General features: G+C 36.9%; 1 long non-coding RNA gene across 2 annotated transcripts in view; it reads left to right on the forward strand.

Annotated features, from left to right (window-relative positions):
• LOC123384555 overlaps positions 1-12,745 on the forward strand; it is a 281,002-nt gene extending 268,257 nt beyond the window's left edge. For both annotated transcript variants that reach the window (XR_006595826.1, XR_006595828.1), the window contains exons 3-4: positions 11,232-11,337; positions 12,554-12,745. This is a non-coding gene — a long non-coding RNA (uncharacterized LOC123384555). The remainder of the gene's footprint in view (positions 1-11,231; positions 11,338-12,553) is intronic.
• Positions 12,746-21,731: the final 8,986 nt, after the last annotated feature.

A 21,731-nucleotide genomic window follows, 5' to 3' on the forward strand; every position in this document is an offset into this window, starting at 1 on the left:
TTTATTTTAAGACATATTTCATAAGATCAGCAATATAACTGGTGTCATTTGGTGTATCAGTGTGGGTTGGGGAATGTGGGCAGAGAGCCTGGTTCTCATGAAGAAATCTCACTTCTCTGGAAGCTGACATTTAGCGATTTTGTATTAGTTATGTCTTCTTTGAATTGCTCAGAGGACAGGAGGGCTTCATAAATACAAACTTAATTAAATGTGGAGTCTTGGTGGTGGATTTGAGATGAAGAGGTGGGGAGAGCTCACACTGCCATGTTCATGAAAGAATCAGTGTGGTTAAATAAATGGGAAAGTCATCATAAATCCCCTGCTAAAGTTCACTGTCTATTTTAGGAAGGTGCTACATATAATTAAAGTACCTATTAAACAGTCCTATCTCTACAGAGAATAATCAGGACAGGAGCAGCAGAATTTTCTTTACTCTTGTTTTCCTAGAACTGAATTAAAGTAAATAACTTTTGGGCTTACAAAAATTTAGATTATTGCTTTAGTAAAATTACTGTCTGCTGAGTCAAAACCCCTTGCATTCGTATCCCAAATCTGCCATCGTGCCGGGGTATGATCATGGAGAAGCAGCAATCTCCTTCATGTAACTGAAGAAATAGGAAGCTTGTGGGGAGTTTCTGAATCCCCCTTAACTCAAATGTGCAATCACATCTCTAGAGTTAAATATTTTTCTCTTTTGGGTCATATGTATACGTATGTATGTACTCATCAGTATCGTCTAGAACAGCTGATGTTCAATAAGTATTACTTCTTTCCCCTTCCTGTCATTAATTCCATCTTTGAAGGATTATAATAACGAATATTAAGTCTTGTCTATGTCCCAAAGGATCACCTTACTCTCCCCATACTAATCCTTTTCTCCAAGCTCCCCCAGGATATGACATTTTCATCCTAATTTCATGAGGTTAGAGATACTACTTCTGTAAATGGTGTCTCATCAGGACTTACCTAGGCTGTGGAGTGATAGTACTTTTAACTGCTTCTGTCCTCTGAGTTAAGTTTAAAGGAAGCACTACCCACTCTCATTCCATTGCTCTTTGGTTGTTTATACGTTACCAGTTTTAGTTGAAAGAGATTTTGCTAAAACATTTCAGTAGAAAGCAAGGCCTTGTGAGGAAATAGGATGTAAGCCAAGTGAGTTTTTATTATAAACATCAGTGTGTGTGTGTGTGTGTGTGTGTGTGTGTGTGTGTACGTGCACATGTGTCTGTCAATCTCGAGGTGGAGCTGAATATAGTTTTGAAATAAAAGAAGGATAGAGAAAGGATGGAAAGGCATCAAAAGAAATACCATTTACAATGATGTTTTGCAGCAGGAGAGCTCTGGCTTTGAATTTTTGTGTGTATAGTTTATTTCTATACATTCTCCAGTGATTATATCAACACTCAGCATTGTCTCTATCACTGACCGCTCCTTGTCCTTACCAGAAGCATCCAGCAGCATATACTCCAGTCCTTATTTGTTTATGAACGTGATTGAAGTCTGTTCAAAACAAAACAACAGTTAGAACACAATGCCTAGGTTACTGCACTGCTGCCCAACCTAAAACCAGTTTCGAGTCTGTTCAAAACAGTTCCGTTCATTTTATAATCTGGTCATGTATGTGAAAGGTCCAGAAAATGTCTCTCTTTTCTTCTCTTGTGTTAAGTATAGATTTTAGAGAAGCCAGAAATTAGCAAAAGCCTAATAGGTAAGTGGCCCTAACGTAAATTGATGATACAGATAGAAGACAATAGAAAGGAAAATGAAAGTTTTGTTGTGAAATCCAGAAATGGAGACAATCTTTGATCTTTCTTTGTTATTGAACAAAAAGAAAACAAAATTTCTTTGACAATAATATTTTTTTGATTTACCAACATTTCTTGAATTTGAATGTAACTGTAATGGAACAGGGAGGTTGTGTTCTTTGGTAGTCTCATGTTAGGGGAGGTGAGAGTGGAGGCCATTATTATTTGAATCAAGACGTAATGCTTGATAAAGGCAATTTTGTTTCATTCAGTAACATAGACATATATCAGAATTTCTCTTTTTTGAAAGGTAATTTGTACTCCTAGGGGATAAATCACACCTCCAAAGATCCATGTAGCCAAAATCCTAACCTCAGATTTGGGGAATACAGAGCCTTTATACCTCCTGCTATCCCATTACAAGACACTCAAAAGTCACTGTCACTGCTATCTGGTCCCCTCAATCGATTCTCATTAGCTTACTTCCAAAAGTAGATTTTCCTGAGAATACAAATAAAGTAAACACTCGTCTTCCATTGCAGTATTACTGTAAGCAAAGCACTTACACTAATCTATTTCCTCTTGAGTTGGATTCTTCCCTAAACGGAGGCTAATTATTTGAGGATCTAGGTAGACTCCTGAAAATGACCAAAGTAGGAACAGCTGACTATATGGTGGATGGCCTCATTCTTGCCTATGCTTATGCTTGGGCATCTCCATTGTCAAGATTCTCTTAAGCTGTCCTTGCATGGAAAAAGTTCCATCTTTGTTAATGCTTCTATTAGTAGAAATCACTTCTTCAATTCTATATTGAAACGGATGTGTGGAACTCTAATAAGCAAAATGGAGCATATAAAAATAAATAAGATTCAGGCTTTGCCTTCAAAGAGTTACATGGTGATGGTAGAGTTGTCTTGTACACAAACCCTACATATAATTTCCTGGGGTTTCTGTTTTATATCATCCACATCCTTATTTCTTATCCCCAAAGTAAAACTTAACCATCCTCATAAATAATTCATCGTAATGCATCAACCCTCTATTGCAAGCTAACAATTGCTTTTTAATAAGAACTCTCTAGAGAAAATAATAACCCAAATGAATAAATCCAAAAAAATGAAATTCAGGAAAACTTGTACACTGCTTATGGATGTGGGGTATAGATAACTAACAACATAGCATCCCTCAAGTAACATCCACCTGTTTTGGGTTTTTTTTAACACTTATTATTTTGAGAGAGAGACAGAGTGCAAGCAGAGGAAGGGCAGAGAGCCATGAGATCATGACCAGAGCCAAAGCTGGATGCTTGAGCCACCCAGGAGCCCTGACATCCACCTGTTTTTGTCTGTATATATGACTAACTCTGATATGAAATACATCATTTTAACATGCGATCAACTAGATTTTGATCCAGAAAACTTGACCCACTTCTTGGGTGAGACAGTGGCATTACTTTTAATATTCACTTTTTACATATAACTTACTGTGTTTGGTATCTTTTCAAGGTGGTATTTCAGGAGAAAAGTAGTCTTTATGTGGCCTGAATAACATCAGACTTTTCACATTAGTATGCAGGCTTTGGGTTAGGGAACAAGGTTGCCAGCCGACTTGAAGATGTGTTTAGAATACATGCAGTGCTAAGAGCCCTGCCAATGATTCACAGCAGTTACAATCTTTGCTTTTATTAAACTAGAGCAATTGAAGAGGAAAGATGCTTTGCTTTTTTTTTAGGGAGCAGGTGAGGGGATGCCTAATATCTTAACTCAAAACCAAAATATTGAGCATATGCAAATTTGCCCTTTAATAGTATGAACCAAAATTGTTCGTCTCCACCCAGAGAAGAGAAAGGAACTCCCAAGTTCATGTTTCCCAAATGCCTTATTGTACAATGACAATTCAATGACCTTTTTGAAATACAGGTATATTAGGATTAACCTGATATAACTCAATGAAATGAAAAAGAAAAAAATAGATACCAATTCAACTATTTAAAATAAACTGTTATCAGCTCCATTTTAGCAAATTTCACATGAATATGTACATAATCTTGTTTTTCCTTCAGTCTTCCCTTAGAAGTTAATGATTGACATATGATTAACTTCTGAAGACAAAATCATAAGATGAGGAAAATGGACACCTGGGGGTGGCCGGTGAAGCGTCCAACTTTGGCTCAGGTCTTGATCTCACAGTTTGTGGGTTTGAGCCCCACGTTGGGCTCTTTGTTGACAGCTCAGAGCCTAGAATCTGCTTCGGATTCTGTATATCCCTCTCTGCCCCTCTGCCTCTTGCATTCTGTCTGTCTCTCTCTAAAAATAAATAAACATTTAAAAAATTTAAAAAAAAAGATGAGGAAAACAGATGTTTTCATGTCTACTTTTGAAAGTTAGTAAATCTGGCAGGCACTTCAAAGATAAAGAGAAATGGAATATGCTGTATAGAAAAACATATGAATATTGCTGTTAATATTTTGGGGAAATTGTAAATACAGTAAAACTTTGGTGTATAAGCATAATTTGTCCCAGAAGCATGCTTGTAATCCAAAGCACTTGTATATCAAAGTGAATTTCCCCATAAGAAATAATGGAAACTCAGATGATTTGTTCCACAACCCAAAATCATTCAATAAAAATGATTACAATACTGTAATATAATACAAAATAATATAATACAAAATATAAAAAAAGAAATTAACCTCCACTTACCTTGGAAAACCTTTGTGGCTGGTGTGAGGGAGACAAGAAAGAAGAGGCTTATTGTGTAGGACGACTTTGACTATCACTAACGGATTTACTGCTATCCATCGGTCAATGGAATCTTTTTCTTCTTGCACAACTTTAACAAGGAGCTTATCCAATGACAGTTGCTGTCGCCTCCTTTTGAGTTTTCTGGAAACGTGACATTGCATTGTTGCTAAACACATTCATCGCCCGCACTGCTACAGCCTTACTCGGGTGGTCTTTTCTACAACATTTTGCGCTGTTTCCCACATTTTACACATCTCCCTAATCTTACTTGAAGTGAGGGATTCTTCCATCTTTTCTCCTCCTCCTCTGCAGATAAGATGCAAATGTAGACTTCTTATAAAATCTTGCAATTTTGGCTACTTGCATGCCTCATTTGTACTTCTTGATGATTTCCTTCTTAACTCGCACCATAATCATCTCTTTCTTCCTACCGCCTTTGTTTTCAACCTTTTTCTGCATGGGGGCCATTGTATACACTCGCACGGATGTTGACCACAGTACTGTATGAATAAACTCTTGTCGTATATTGTACTTAATGTACCTGGCAATAAGGCAGCAGAGGAAAGGGTCTGTATCTGCAGGCAGCCCGACCTAGAATGAAGCAATGTATTCCTAAGCTTACTCTTGTACGGAAAAGCAAAGACCGGTCCTTAGGTGCTTTCAAGTGACAAAAAACACAGTAGTGCCAGTTGTGGGCACCTTCCAATGTTCGAAAAAATCGCTGATTTCTTCTAAAGAGCGCAGCCTGAGACCGAGCATCTGAGCATGGGAGATGATCACCCAGAATCCCACAGAGAATAAGGGAGGGAGGGAGGGAAGGATGGAGGGAGAGAGAGAGAGAGAGAGAAAGAGAGAGAGAAACCATCGGCTCACTTGTGATCATGTGATGTTCGACATCATGTACTGCGCATATTGCAAGATATTGCTTGTTTATCAGGTTAAAAATATTAGAAATGTTTTCTCATCTTGCAGAACACTTGCAGAACAAGTCACAATCCAAAGTTTTACTGTATATAATATATATGCATATATAATAGACTAAGACTAGTCAAGTTTTGTATTTAGGTATAGTTGAACTATAATTCTGAACAAATATCAGAGTAATTTTTTTAAATTACCTTAATGAAAAACTTTCAGAAACAAGAATATTTGTGTCATAAACTTAGCTTTTAAACAGTAACATTTAGCATTTACACATAGTGAGGTTTCAGGAATGTTTACCTTTTAAGAGGGCATCAAGGAATTCCTTTGGTTCAGAAATCACTCAAAAGTCTGTAGCAAAGAGACAGCATTTCCTGAGAATGTGTGATGTAAGAATTTTTCCTTTGATTATAAGAGCAATAATATCTATTTTGGAACATTTATGTATAGATATAATTAAATATATTTCCTGAAACTAAAGATGGCCGTTATTAACAGTTTAATTTTATATTTTGAGGTCTTTGAACATAGTTATAATATACAAAACACTAGCGTATTTTAATCTAAATGCAAATAATCGATATTTCCTTATAAATGAAGGTTGTAATACAAAGAGATCTCTTATGTTTTATGTAAAGAACTTGAGAATAAAAACTCACCCTCCATTTTGGTTTAAACTCAAGCAGCTTCCTTGATCCTGATCACCAGAAGCTTAGAGAAGATCATTACCATTTCTGATTTTTTTTTAATAAGTAGAACTGAAAGATTGGAGGAAAGTGAGAAAGAAACTGGGGATAAATCCAAAAGCGTGTCATAATAATATACATCCATGTAGTAAAAGAGCTATTTTGGTTTGCATTTCAGCTCTCAGAAACTGGTTAAAAACTATCCAACACAATAAAATAAAAGCAAGCTCACCCTTTGCTTCTTACAAATGAAAGGTCCGTTTCAGTGAATGCTTCTACCATATACTGTGACAGAAAAATTTTTCTAATATAACTTGATTTAATCCTCAAACAACCCACATACGTAAAAATATCACTCCTAATATTACCACTGTCCCACCATAGTTAGTAATAAGAAGAAGAATAGTAGCCATTTTAGTACCTGCTAAAGTACTCAGGTACTAAATCAGGTACTTACAATGCATTTGAAATTATCTAATTTAAATTTTAATCTCAGAACAATATCATGGCTGGAGATATTTACTCCTGTTTTATAGAGCATTGACTCTTCAAAAGATTAAGTAATTTGTCTAGGGTCACACAGCTATTAGATGGAATTGTCAGGATCCAAACTCAGTCTGTCTGATATCAACATATGCACTTACTCCTTCAAAGCGTCCTGGTGCATCACTGTTCTGAAGTGTCAGTCAATTAGTATGGCTTTCTACACGATATGAGACTTATGCCTGAAAAACAAAGATCAATATACCTGCCTGAGGGGGCGCCTGGGTGGCTCAGTCAGTTAAGCATCTGACTCCGACTCATCATGATCTCACAGTTTGTGAGTTCAAGCCCTACGTTGGGCTCTGTGCTGACAGCTCAGAGCCTGGAGCCTGCTTGGGATTCTGTGTCTCCTTCTCTCTCTGCCCCTCCCCCACTTGTGCTTTGCTTCTATCTCTCAAAAATAAAAAATGTAAATATATACCTGCCTATACCTGCCTGAAACCCCACTCTCCCAGCATGATCTCTTTTGTTGTTTTCTTGGCTCAAACACCTCTAATGCTAGTACAAATTACTTTAGAACATAAAAAAATCTTAACAAGCGACACTTGTTCCATGAAATGGAACCAGCAAAGGACATGACAAGTGCATGTGAGATTAAATAACATTGAGATACCACCACACACCTCTTGGAATAGCCAAAATCCAGAACACTGGCAACACCAAATGCTGGCAAGGATGTAAAAGCAACAGGATCTCCCATTCATTGCCAGTGGGAGTACAAAATGGTAGAGCCATTTTGGAAGGCATTTGAGTGGTTTCTTACTCAAAACTAAACATGCTGTTCCCATATCATTCAGTTGTCACACTCCTTGGTATTTATTCAGAGGAATTGAAAACTTATATCCACATGGATGTTTATAGCAGATTTATTCACAATTGTCAAAACTTGGGAGCAACCAACATGTCCTTCAGTAGATAAATGGATAAATAAACCACGGTATATCCAGATATTGAATATTATTCAGCTTTAAAAAGAAATGAGCTATAGAGCCATAAAAAGACCTGAAGGAAATTTAAACATGTATTACTAAATGAAAGAAGCCCAAGTGAAGAGGCTACATACTGTATGATTCCAGCCATGTAACTTTCTAGTAAAAGCAAAACATGAAGACTGTAAAAAGATCAGAGCTGCCATGAGTTGAGATGGGAGGGGATAGAAAAAAAAAAACTCATGAGTGCAAGAAAAAAAGAGGATGTCAGAAATGTACTTGCCCACTTTGCCTTGGCTTAGTCACATATACGTGTGTGCAGATAGATGAATCAAAACATAGACTATGAGCATTATTTAGCTATACAAAATTTGCCCAGTACATAAAATATTTATTTTGACTTGAGAATTTTCCAAGAGGCCATTTGCATGAATCTCATTTATTGGTTAATCATTCAATCATATCTTTCCTACTTTGCTTGGATGAGCACAGTCTGAAGCACCGGGACTGATGTGTAACTCTGAAAACAGAGCCAGTAATAAGAAACCACTGTGTGAGATTCTTTTATGGGTTGTTCATGCTACAAAGGCACCAGCAGAGTTTGATTTTTTTGTATCACTAACTTAACATCTTTCTTTTCTTGCCATCACATTTTTTGTCAGTCTTGCCTTACAATTCCCTGTATCTGCCAACATTTGGCTGCATCAAATAAATTTATTGTTTTCCCTGCTATTCACTTTCTTGTCTACTTCCTTGATATTTCCAGACAATAATGTTATTTTTTCCTCAAAAAAAAAATATATATATACTAATGGGTTTCTCCTCTGTTGGTGCTAAAGATAGGTGCTGTCCATTTTACCCTCAAATTTACAGAACTGGTTACATCGTGATTTTAAAGTTAGTCTCACATAAAAGCTTTTACACATTTCTTTTTCTCTGAGTAGTGTTGACAGTATATGTGCAGAACATGAAAAATCTGTCTGTCTATCTCTCTGTGATGGTTAATTTTATGTGGAAACTTGACTAAGGGGTGTCCAGATGGCTTGTAAAACACTATTTCTGGGTGGGTCTGTGAGAGTGTTTCTGGAAGAGATAAGGACCAGTGGCCCTCAGATTTGGGATGAATTATATTACTGGTTTTCTTTGTTCTCCAGCTTTCAGTAGACAGATTGTAGGACTACTCAGCTTTCGTAAACATGTGGGCCTATTCCTGTAATAAGTCTCTTCATAGATACCTACATATATCCTTTGGTTCTGTTTCTCCAGAGACCTCTAATATACTGTCTACCTGTTTATATCCACAGACATATTATTTTATGTATATGTAAATATATGTACATTTAGTATATACAATGTATGTTATAACTATCTTGGAAATTAAAAATAAAAGTTCATTGAGATTTTGTATGAGATATTAGGCAGTTCTTTTTAGTGAAGCACACAACATAAACTGGTATGTCTATTTTACTATAAAATAGCATGTCTATTTTAGAAAAGACATATGAAGTTTTTTAAGTCTATTTATTTATTTTGAGAGAGAGAGAACACATGCAAGCAAGGGAGGGATGGAGGTGGGGGAGAGAGGGAGGGAAGGAGGGGGAGAGAATGAATCCCAAGCAGGCTCTGCACTGCCATTGTGAAGCCTGACGTGGAGCTCGAACCCATGAGCCACAAGATCATGAACTAAGCCCAGGCTGCACACTTAACTGACTGAGCCACACAGGCACCCCTGAAAAAAGAGAGGGAGGGAGAGAGAAGGAGGGAAGGAAAGGGAAAGGGAACGGGAACAGAAAGGAAGATAAGAAAGTTGAAGCAACATTTGTTCTCATTGTTGTTTTGGGTTGTTGTTTTAAACTCAGTCTCCATTAGAATAGCCTAGGCAGGTATATTAGGGTTCTCTCAAACCATAGGATAGAGGGTTATATAAATATAAGTATAAATACTAAATATAAATATTAACATATACATTTGAGAGAGAGATTTATTAGAAGGAATTGGCTCCTATAATTACAGAGGTAGAGCAGTCCCAAGGTTTGCGTGTAGCAAGCTGGACACTTGGTAGAATGAATGGTATAATTTCAATTGTCACCCGATGTCTTAAGAACCAGTTGTGTAAGTTGAGTTGGAGTGCAGAAGAACATGGATGTCCCAGCTCAAGTAGTTAGGTAGGAGGATTTCCCTCTCAACCTTTTTGCTGTTTTCAGGTCTTCACTTGATTGGATGAGGTCCACCCACATTACGGAGTGCAAGGTGCTATGCTCAGTCTATTCAAACATTGATTTCATCCAATAACACCTTCACTAAGATACATGGGGAATTTTTGATCAGATATCTGCATACTCCATGGCCTAGTCAAGTTGACATATAAAATTAGCTACTACATTAGGCAAAATATTTCCAAGTAACTAAGGCTTATGAAGAAAGAAAGTAATCTGAACTGTATTGTCTTGAAAGCTTAACCATCATTATTAAATATATCTTAAATTCATTCTTGTTAAAGAACCATCAACTATTAATGTTTTATTCCTCAAAAACATTTATTGTGTACTTATTACACTCTTGGTCTTTACGTGTGTATTAGAGGAATAATTATAGTAGAAAAATAAATACAGTAGAGCTCCAGCTTTCAGGGGGCTCAAAGCCTAATTTATTTGGTAAAATGTACTTCCTGAAGCCACCTATGTCAGAGTTCCTGAGTCCTGGTTAAAATGCAGGTTTCTGGTAGTGGTATAGGCTTATAGAATCAGAAAGTGGGAGGAGGTGTGCATGGAAAAGGAAAACGAACACTTTGGTTTTAGAAATCCCTGGCTTAGTAAGGAATTAATATAGACAAATAACTACCATATCATATGATTTGTGTTGTGGTAACACCAAAGAGCGGGTGAGTAACTGTTTCAAACAAGTAGAAGATACCCCAAGTCAAGATGCCCCATGTGTGTGAACAAAAAGACAGGGATCTAATATTTATTGCTATGATTAAATCTCTCTCAAAGCCTAAATGTCCCCCATATTATACAGATTATGTGTTCAGAAGAGTCGTAAAGCCTTGCTTTACACTCAGATTAAGACCAGTTTACTCCTGTTTTCTCCTAGTACTTGCATACTCTCATTTTTTTAATTTAAATCTCTAATTCATTCAGACGTGGTATGTGGTAGGGAAAACTCATATGTCTATTTCAGTACTATTTGAAATTACAAAATGTTGATAATTGATAACCTTCTAAATGTTCAAATTAAAAGATTACTTGAATCGACTATTGTATGTAGATACAATAAAGCCTGCTCCAGCCATTAAAATAAGGAAGTTCTCTATGAACTGTTATGAAGTGGTGTCTAAAAGCTACTAAGTAAAAAAGCAAACTTCAGAGGACTGTATGTATGCATATTTATGTATACACACATACAGCCACATACATGTATATATATGATTGCAGCAAAATTCAGAGAATGTTTCACCTTAGAGGTAAAATAGATCAAGCATGTATTTCACTCTTGAAGAAACTGGGACTCAGAGTCAGACAGTGGCTTGACCCCAAGGCCACACAGATCAAATCAGAAGCAGTAACTTCTACAACCCAACATCGATAGGCTTGGAATGAACCAGGAGAAAGCTAGCAGGAGTCTTCCTGGAGTACTAAGTACAGTGTCTTTGTTGTGCTAAAGTTCCAGGTGAAGTCTTTCCCCTGCTGGTGGCTGCCTTAGCAAGAGAGGGACTCAGCCCCCGAGTGATCTCATCACATCTCTTGCTTCAGAGAATAAACAAAATCAGGTAGGTGATTCCGAAAAGGTAAGTGGGAATGATTACTACAGGCCGCTTCCCCTCCAAACCATGAAGAACAGAATCCTCATGACAAACGGCGTTCTTCGGTGGCAGGTCATTGATCATTCTGCACACTGTGTCCACTTACAAGATTTTGCTTCTTAGTAGAATTCAGAGATAAAATTGGAAATTACAGAGCTGTGGGAGTGGCTGAACACAGCTTTCAATTTAAAAGGAAGGTATATTGATTACTCCCTTGGATGCACATAGAAAATTATTCACAATACATCATAAACTAGTTTTTAAAAACCCTCAACAACGCTCAACATAATGCAATTCACAACACCAAGGTAGGCCTTGTCTCATTTTTTTACTGTGTAGTGAAGGAGGACAAATAAATGAAGCCTCACAAAGATTAAGAGATAATATTAATTCACTCACTGTGGATGCGATTATAATAATTTTTCAGAATTTCATTCATCCCAACATGTTTACAGTGTCCTCCTTACTGACTCAGTATTTTCCAAATCCCTAACTAATTTCCCATGTAATAAATAAGAACACGAGGGACATCTGGGTGGCTCAGTCAGTGAAGCGTCCTACTTCAGCTCAGGTTATGATCTTAGGGTTTGTGAGTTTGAGCCCCGCGTCAGGCTCTGCGCTGGCAGCTCAGAGCCTGGAGCCTGCTTCAGATTCTGTGTCTCCCTCTCTCTCTCTCTGCCTTCCTCTGCTCGCACCATGTTTGTCTGTCTGTCTGTCTGCCTCTCTCTCTCTCTCTCAAAAATAACATTAAAAAAAATTAAAAACACAAAATAGATGTATTAATTTTAAGGCATTCAGGTGGATAAAACTCATTTATGTAAGCATGAAGTTATGCCCGTAACACTTTGTGTGTTCATACATGTATACATATGTGTTGGTATGTATATGTATAAGAGTGACAGATATGTTTTTCCCATTTTTTTTCTCTTTATCCTTCAGGGGATATTGAACAAGGGAAGAATGAGGGCCCAGACATAACTACATACGTATTTGTGTCTCATTTACTCCACCTTCTATAAATACATAGTTTCATTACTGGGATTCCATCTTCTTCTCTGTCCAACCAGGTTTATAGACCTCAATTCTCTAATCTATAGGTTTGAGACTTTTCCACAATTTCTTTCTCATAATTCATGGTAGGTAACGTGCTTTTGGCCATTCCCTCCCTATTTCTGCCCTTCAGAACACAAGATTTTGCAACCCATTTACTTGTTGAGAAACATATAGTTATCTCGCCATCAAATCCTTTAACCAACCCACCTGAGGGACCTGATCTCCCAATGAGAATATATAGCGTAAGAAGAAATGGTTCTTGCTTTCTAAGGTAAGCATGGCACTTCAGGACTATAAAACGACCATGCAAACTGAAACTGTATAAAATTAACTTAATAATCAATGAGAAAATGTAAATATCGTGTGACCTTCACAAGTATTTATTTCCAAACATCACAAACTCTCAAACTCTTTGTTATAAATTCATGGGAAATGTTTTGAAAATAGTAAAATTACATTTATTTAATGCACAGTAACTTTAAAAATTAGAAACATTGAGAACTTAATGTCTTATTGCTTTTCAAAAAGAAATGAACTGTCAAGGATGGTTAAATTAGTGTTTGCCTTCATCTTATTACACAGTTACAGTACAGAACAAACCTCTTTTCTATGGCTTGCACAATTAGCATGTTCTTTGCTAAGTTAGGATCAGCTTCTAGCACTTTATCCTTTGTGTATTCAGCATTGTGAGAGAGGTCTTTTACTGTAAAGTATTTTTCCAGTATTTCCTCCCCTGGGATAAGTCATCCTCATCACAACTGTGTTTCTCATTTCTGTGGATAAATGTGACTTCACTAATTTATCCAGCTCCCTTTACAATAGAAGCAGTAAGAACGTTTCCATAGCCAGCATTTCGTCTCCATAAAATCCATTTATGTTCTATTTGAGTTTCACTTTTGGCATTTCTTTTCATTTCTTGGTTGCCCTTCCACCAACACTGGCTGGTACCCTTTTTCAATTGCCCATTTTTATAAGCATTTTATGTGGGTTTATCACTGGAAGACACAGAGGCAACCCAACTATGTGTCTGTGTGTGTATGTAAACCGAATAACAAAAAAAAATGGGCAGTAAATAGTGACAGGTCTGCAAGGAAATGATGTGATTAGTCACTGATCATGATGTATGCCTTTCATTCACATAATGATTTATGGACTTTAAGGGCCAGTAGTGAAGTTTGTACTTAATGTAATTAGTAACAGTTAATATACATTGGTAACTGAAATTTGGACTGTACTGTTGCGAGAGTGGTATTATTTCACTACACTGTGGAAATTCATGCATATTAAAACATGCAAAACAAGGATTTTCTATATATTTCATATCAATATGCATGTATTTATGCAAGTTTCTTTAAATATGACAAAACTTGTTTTAAAATAATTTAAGGCAGATGGTCCTAAAAATTAGTTTTGATCTTTAAGATTCCTTATTCATTCTCCCTTGAAAACTGCCATAACAGGTGTGGTGAGACAGCAATCTGGAACTTTTGAGCATCTGACAGGAACCACCTTTCCCGGCCAACTGCTCCTTGGCCACTATCAACATTAAATAAAGACGTTCTGCATAAGCTAGGGCGAAGGTATATATATTTTTTTTTCTGTAAAATACACATGTCAATGGCCTCTAAGTCTGTAAAATTCCATTTGACAGTTAAATTTATTTCACACAAAAGTGGAGTTAACAACCATCAATGCACATAACAGCTATCATTAAATAATTGAATGTTACTATATGGCAATGGACCTCATGTTCTTACCACAGCCAAATGTAACAAGATGATTGCTTGCTGTTTAGTAACACCTTCACAAATCTCTCTGATTAATCACCAGAGCAACTACAGAATATTGGGGAAAACTCAGAGATGGGCTCTGAGATACCCCTTGCTCAGAGGTAAGGGGGTCATCGATGTATGATTTTTCAACAGCCCTGAAAAGTACTGCTGCTTGTTCACTGTCCTTTCATTCTTGTCCTCTTCCTTTTGATATCACTAAAGCATCCCTGAATCACAGAGCAATTATCTGTTAGCTTAGCTATGTCAACAATAGGTATTGATGAAAAGATCATCTGTGTCAGAGAGTGGTAATTTTGGCCACTCTAGGAAAGGTGAGCCTGAGCTAGGAGTTTGGGAGGAATTGAAAGGTTATAAACAGATCTGTCTGATTCCTCTGGAATCACTGTAAGAGAATAATAGAAGAACATTGCCACTATAAGCTCAATACTTAGAGTCTGAGGCTGGAGATGATAGAGCTTCTAAGGTCAATAAAGGTGGTCTAATGGAGAAGGAAAATGCTGGTTTCAACAGATTAGTTAATAGCAGTACTTTACCATGGTGGACTCAAAATGGGAGATGGGTTTAGTGCACTGGTAATATCCAGCAATGGGATCCAGACACCACCCTCAAAGAATGCAACTAAAAACTACCTGAGGGGTGGAGAGAGCAGCAAAGTCACCTTAGAGCCAGCCACAAAACTAGGTTGTGCTTGAGAACAACTGGAGCCTAACTCCCCACTTCCTAATGCTGTGAATTAGTCTTAGATTTGAATGTGGAGAGAAATCCACCAAGGAAGATAGGCTACATTTGGAGTAGGCATGAGGAGCAAATGGTAATAGCTGTCTAGTTTGCTATAGTGAAAATCGTGAGGTTGTGCACCCACTTTACTGGAAAATTGAACTGTGATAGAATTAGACATAAATTGTACTCTGATTGAGAATATTCATCATAGGTATCAGAAGCATGAGTTGTCCCACATATATAGCTTCCAATCCCAAGTTCTCCCTGTAGTGGAGAATGGAGAGAAGGTGGTATTCTCAAAGTCAGCCAGTTAGAGGTATAGAAATCAGGTAAGATTTATAATTAATCTTAATCAAAGATCTCACTCTGACAGTGCTTCCTTTTGGCCTTTCTTTTCCAATGGGGCGTTATAACTATTTTAGCTGTAAGTGGAGGACTTTAGAAACACTATGTCTGGGGTGAGTTAGAAGCTATTTCTAAGATATGCCAAGATGACCAAAATAACAGCACTTGTGTATAAGGAAATCTTATTTGCTTTTCTCTCTAGACTTAGAATAACAGGGTGCAAGTGCCCTGGGTGTGTTTAATTATTTATATAAGGGTTATTAGTGTGTGGTTAGTGAGTCCTTACTGAAAGTTATACATGCCAGCAACCTGCAGTGAAGTTTTGTAAGACAGTGTTCTTGCTAAATTATTAAGATGCAAAATGAATAATGAAGGGCATTTTAGTGGAAACTTACCTGAAAAAAATAGCTGCTCAAGGTAGGGAAAGAAAAGTGAGAGAGTAGGGGTAATGAGTCATTCTGTCCCTTATGGGAAAGTAAAGCAATCTTTCTCATAAATTAGTGATGATGGATATACCCATAGATGATGACACAAAAACAGCAATATTTGGGCTTTGTGCACCCTGAACTTTTAAGGATGGCATTGTGGAGGGCACTGATATCCTTCCTCAGAGTACCTGAGTGTTTTATTCGATCATAGTATTGTTTTGCTTCTCTTCTATACCCATAAACCTTACCTTGATTTAGGTATATTGATTACCTTATCCTTGTCTTATCCATGGGAAGGAAAAACATAGGCATGTCTTGCCACAATTAAGGAGACACAACATTTTTTATTAATTTTTCCTTAGACCTCCTGTGTAGACCCTACTGTACCTGGTTCCTATCTTCTAATTACCTCATGCAAATATGTGATTTTCCATCTTTATTATCTGTGTCTCCCTGCCTGCTTCTCTGACTCCTGTTACACCATGCCTATTATTTCCAATTACACAATTTCTATTGTATTATTGCATTCATTTCCAATTGCTACTTGTGGTAATAAATTAATACACAAAGCCTTGAAGCAACACAAATGTTTAATCTTTCTGTTCTAGAGATCAGAAGGCTAAAATGGTTTGGCAGAGCTACGTTCCTTCGGGAGGTGCTAGGGAGGGATCCACTTACTTGCCCCTTTTTAGCTTCAAGAGGCTCCCCATATTCTTTGGCTTGTGGCCTTCCGTAATCCTTACCCCTGTTTCTATCATCATATATCTTTTTTTCCCTCTCCTTCCATAGTCACATCATCTCCTCTGACTCTGATCCTCTGCCTCCTTCTTATAAGACCTTTATGGTTACCCAAAATAATCCAGGATGATGTCCCCATCTCAAAATCTTTAACTTAAGTCACATCTTCAATGTACCTTTTACCAAGTAAGGTAATATATTAACAGATTCTGGGGATTAAGATACAGACATCTTTGAGGAACATTTTCAGCCTCTCGTGTCTGTGAATCTACAGGTACTGTCATTTGCTTTATCCTACCCCATGTCTGGGATCTTGTTAATTTCAACTAACTCTTAGACCTGATTTTCCTTCACTTGGTATCTCATGTTTCCCACAGTTGAATTAGGCTTACCAGTTTGTATCTTCTTTCACCTGTGCTGTTTAGCTTGAGTCCTTAAGTCAAATCTTTTGGCTGGAAACAATTTTTTTTTTTTATTTTTTTGTGTGTGTTCAGCTTTGAGCCTTCGGCCAGTGTACTTACAAACAAGTGTCCTTCTCACAATAAAATGTACAAATTCTTCATCAATTCAGTTTCTGAGACCTTCCTCCTCCCCCATGCTCCCCACTTGCAATCTTCTACATCCCTATAGAAAGAGCATATCCTTCTACTGTAACTGTAACTTAATCTGAACCTTGAGCCATGTATGTTGTATGGTGGTCCCAGCAATTACAACCTGGACATGGCCCAGAGCTGAAAGCTTGTCTGAGACACTTTGAGGTGACATTGTGGACAAGTGGAATTTCTTAGATGCTTCTACTGTAATGTAAACCAGTCAGACTCCCAAAAAAATAGAAGAGAAAAAAAAAGAAGACCTCTGCCTTATTTGATCCAGGTGTTTTGTTTAGTTCTTCTCCATTTTTATTCTTACTGCTTTGTGTCTGTGCCTGTAGTACAACAGGTAATAGAGGTGCTCTGTAAATGTTTTATTTGTCCCTGTAGATTCATATGATTTCAGATAAGCCTGTGATTATTAAGCTTACTACTTGGCTGTTGATATGGCTTCAGTTTGCCCCAAGTTTGTAAAATCTCCCTACAGATCTGATGTTCTGATTTAAAACACTTGGTAAACCATTTCAAATATTTCTTTGAAATGCCCACAGGAGAATTTCTAAATGGTAGTTTCATGAACCCACATAGGGAAAAAGAATTTTTGCTTGTTTTTATAACATTTGGTGTAGTGCTTCTTCCTTGAGGAAGGGCATTGTGATCCCTTGAAGGACATATCAAATTGAGGAAAAGGTTAGAAGAAAGTCTTGAATGAGTAGAAAATACACATTATACATTAAAAATTAGGTGTATAATATTTGTTTTCATTACACCAGATAAGCTGTATTCTGAAATGTTAACATTAAAGAAAGGCTCATAGTCTTATGTTTACTTAAGGAGCATGTGACCTAAAGAGGTTGAGGCACACCATTCCATCTAGAATTTGGCCTCACTTTATAAACTCAAATGCAACTTTTCTCCTTTATTTTAGAGGAATTTCTTATGTTTTCTATTTAGTCTCAATCTTTTGTGGTTTCCATGTTAGGAGGTATACACATAGAAAGGAAGCAGTAAAAAAGGGAGAAAGTGAAATTTATTTTTGAGTTTTATTTTTTGTCTTTTTATTATTAAATATAATTTACTGTCAAATTGGTTTCCTTACAACATCCAGTGCTCATCCCAATAGGTAACTTCCTTGATGCCCATCACCCACTTTCCCCTCTCCCCTACCTCCCATCAATCCTCACTTTGTTCTCAGTAGTTAAGAGTCTCTTATGGTTTGCCTCCCTCCCTCTCTATAACTTTTTTTTCTCTCCTTCCCCTCCCCCATGGTCTTCTGTTAAGTTTGTCAGGATCCACATATGAGTGAAAACATATGGTATCTGTCTGCCTGACTTATTTCACTTAGCATAATACCCTCCAGTTCCACCCACATTGCTGCAAATGGCCATATTTCATTCTTTCTCACTGCCAAGTAGTATTTCATTGTATATGTAAACCACATCTTCCTTATCCACTCGTCAGTTTATAGACATTGGGCTCATTCCATAGTTTGGCCTATTGCTGATAACACTGCTATAAACACTGGGGTGCATGTGCCCCTTCGAATCAGCATTTTTGTATCCTTCGGATGAATACCTACTAGTGCAATTGCTGGGTCATAGGGTAGTTCTATTTTTAATTTTTTAAGAAACCTCTTTATTATTTTCCTGAATGGCTGCACCAGTTTGCATCACTGGGTTCTACTGCTGAAACCAACACTGCATTGTATGTGAACTAACTTGGATTTAACTAACTAATTAACTAACAAGAGTGAATAGTTTTTTGTGTGTTAAATCTCATATTTCTCAAATCCCTATATTTCTGCTCTCCTCTATTTCCAGACTTTCTTGACTTTATGTGATTCAAAATATTCATCTGGAAATTATTTAAAAATTTTTTAACGTTTATTTATTTTTGAGACAGAGAGAGACAGAGCACGAATGGGGGAGGGTCAGAGAGAGGAAGACACAGAATCTGAAACAGGCTCCAGGCTCTGAGCTGTCAGCACAGAGCCCGATGCGGGGCTCAAACTCACGGACCGCGAAATCATGACCTGAGCCGAAGTCGGCCACTTAACCGACTGAGCCACCCAGGCGCCCCTCATCTAGAAATTAAACCATGGAGACCTTGGAAATACTTTTGTTTAAAATTCATTAAAGGCAAAACAAACAAAACAACAAAAATCCTCAGTGATTTAATTTTATGTTTTTAAATTGCTATCTTTCATATTTTTTTACGGAAGGAAGCAAATGAAAATTTGAGGAGATAAAATTAGTTGATTGTTTTGCCATGTTCTGTTTGTCTACTGAAATAGATACATAACAGTTCATATTCCTGGGATTGGTCCACTTTTCAGGGCTTAGGTGTTGAGTATTATTTAAACAGATAACGTTATGGGCATGAATTAATATTTTCATTTTGGAAAATCTTTCCATGAGTATTCAAGACGCTTCTGACATTCTTAAATAATATATTAAAAAGAAAATCATGGACAGTGGTTCTCTCCCTGGGCTTTTAATCCAGTATGTTAGAGATGAAATTGTTACAGTTTGTTCTGCCTCTGCAATGGGGTTCCTCTGGGATTATCCAGGACAGGCAGTCATCTAGAGCCCAATCATCTTCATGGGATCCAGCCCTTTCCCATTCATCCACAGGTCTTTTCAACTCTGTTCTAAAAAGCCTCTTGACAAGAGATTGTGACTTTACAGAGGAATGATCTGAAATAACTAGCCTTTTCCTTAGCAGAACTGTCTTGGAAATTGCCCACAGATGTAATAAAAGTTGCAGACATTTTAGATTACTAACCCCATTGGCATTTGTCTCTTTTCTCACTCTAATCTCATTAATTCTCCACCTCTTTCTGGAGTCTGCTATCATATCAGTCAATAGCTTTTGGTCGCAGTTTGCATTTAAATATTTGCTTATTATATTGCTTTCTGAAATTAAAAGAAGTTTTGTCATGTAATAGGACACAGTGAAGCCACAGTTGAAGATTATTCAGAGAGTGGGTTTGGCTTAAGGTGAGATTTAAAAAGTGTCAAAGTTAGACAAAGAAAACTTAATCTGTAACTCACACTTATCCAAGGCATCTGGGGACAGGTACTTCTACACCTTTTTTTAGGTCTGGCAACTAATGTTTGTTTGTATTTTGTTTTCTGCAGTCAATAGTATCTCTTTCTTCTTTAAAAGTACATAATATTTGATCCATATTTAGATATCTCTGATCAACTCCCTAGTTAATGGGTATCATGCTGCAGACCAATCATAATATCCTAGTGCTTTTGGTACCTATGATTGAGCTATTGCTATGTCAGAAGTAGTGCTATCACCTTGAAACAGTCTTCCACAAAATAATGGAAGCCACTCTTCCACAAAATAATGAACCTTATATAATGACATCTACTTGTCTGAGTTGATTAGGATATTCATACTGTATTATTTCATTTGTTGATTCAGCAAATATATAACAAGTACCAAATATTTGCCAGATATACTAGGCTTTAGCCTGTGTGTGTATGGGGGATTAAATGAATTTCAGGATCTCCTTTTCAACCCCATGAATGATTAATTTTGGATATGGAATCTCATTCGCATGAAACATCATTAGTTATTTAAACAATCTTTTTCCAAATTAATAAAATAAGGGCCTGTACATTGTAGTACCTCTAAGTCCTATGGTCAAAGTTCAAACCCCACTGCTACCCTTTGCCAGTTAGGTGACCGTTGGAAAATTACTTAATGTCTCTCTCTCTGCCTCAATTTTCGTATTGATAAATATTTAAAAATCGGGTTGTTATTAAAGAAGTAACACTTCTAAAACATTGATCGTAGGTATTGGCACATGGTTTATGTGTTAAATATATAAAAAAGATAAGGATATAATGAAATAAATCCTTGACTGGGGTAATTGGTTTCCTTAAACAGGTAACAAACTGATTGACAACATTATTCACTTGTTATCCTGCCCTTATATGTTAATGCCTTTTGAAGTTGGGATCCTAATAAGAAAGGTTATTTGCTGAGATGGGGATCTGCAGGCTCATGCAGTGTAGGAAATCTTAAGGTACCAGGTTTTACCTTAGCCACGACTTGAAAGAAGTCAGAACAATCTGTCCACTAGTACAGCACAGACAAGCTGCTGTAATCACTTCCTTGGAACACGTTTATTTTTCTCAGTTACTATTTCAGCCACAGACGTGTATGTTCTAACAGAGATAGCAGCATGGGCAGACAGCAAGAGAGAATACACACAATTTTCAATAAACATATAAGGAATTATACCCTCTCTTTGGATTTTTCTTCCCCTAATATGAATAAAAATACTCTCGCCTTTGGAATCACCAGTGTTGATTCCATCAGGTATCTCTTAATGAAGTATAGGGTATGAAACTGACTGTTGCTTATTTGTTTTATACCTAGATGCTATTTCCATTATTACAGAAAACAGAGGGATGTTTGAATTTGTTGAATTGCTGCCTTGCTCTCAAAATTCATGGTTATTTGTGTTTCCTACTTGGCCTTGTTTGTTGTTGTCACAGACAAAATAGCAAAATCAAAATTTGAATTAATGTATCTATATGTTTCATAGTTATGAAATATAATTACCTACATACTACACATGGAGGTGTCTGGTTTGCAGTGTGTGTGTGTGTGTGTGTGTGTGTGTGTGTGTGTGTAACTGTGGATATTGTTCCATTGTTTACTTTTTATAATAT

Source organism: Felis catus, chromosome A3 (genome assembly GCF_018350175.1).
Source record: "Felis catus isolate Fca126 chromosome A3, F.catus_Fca126_mat1.0, whole genome shotgun sequence".
Taxonomy (NCBI): domain Eukaryota; kingdom Metazoa; phylum Chordata; class Mammalia; order Carnivora; family Felidae; genus Felis; species Felis catus.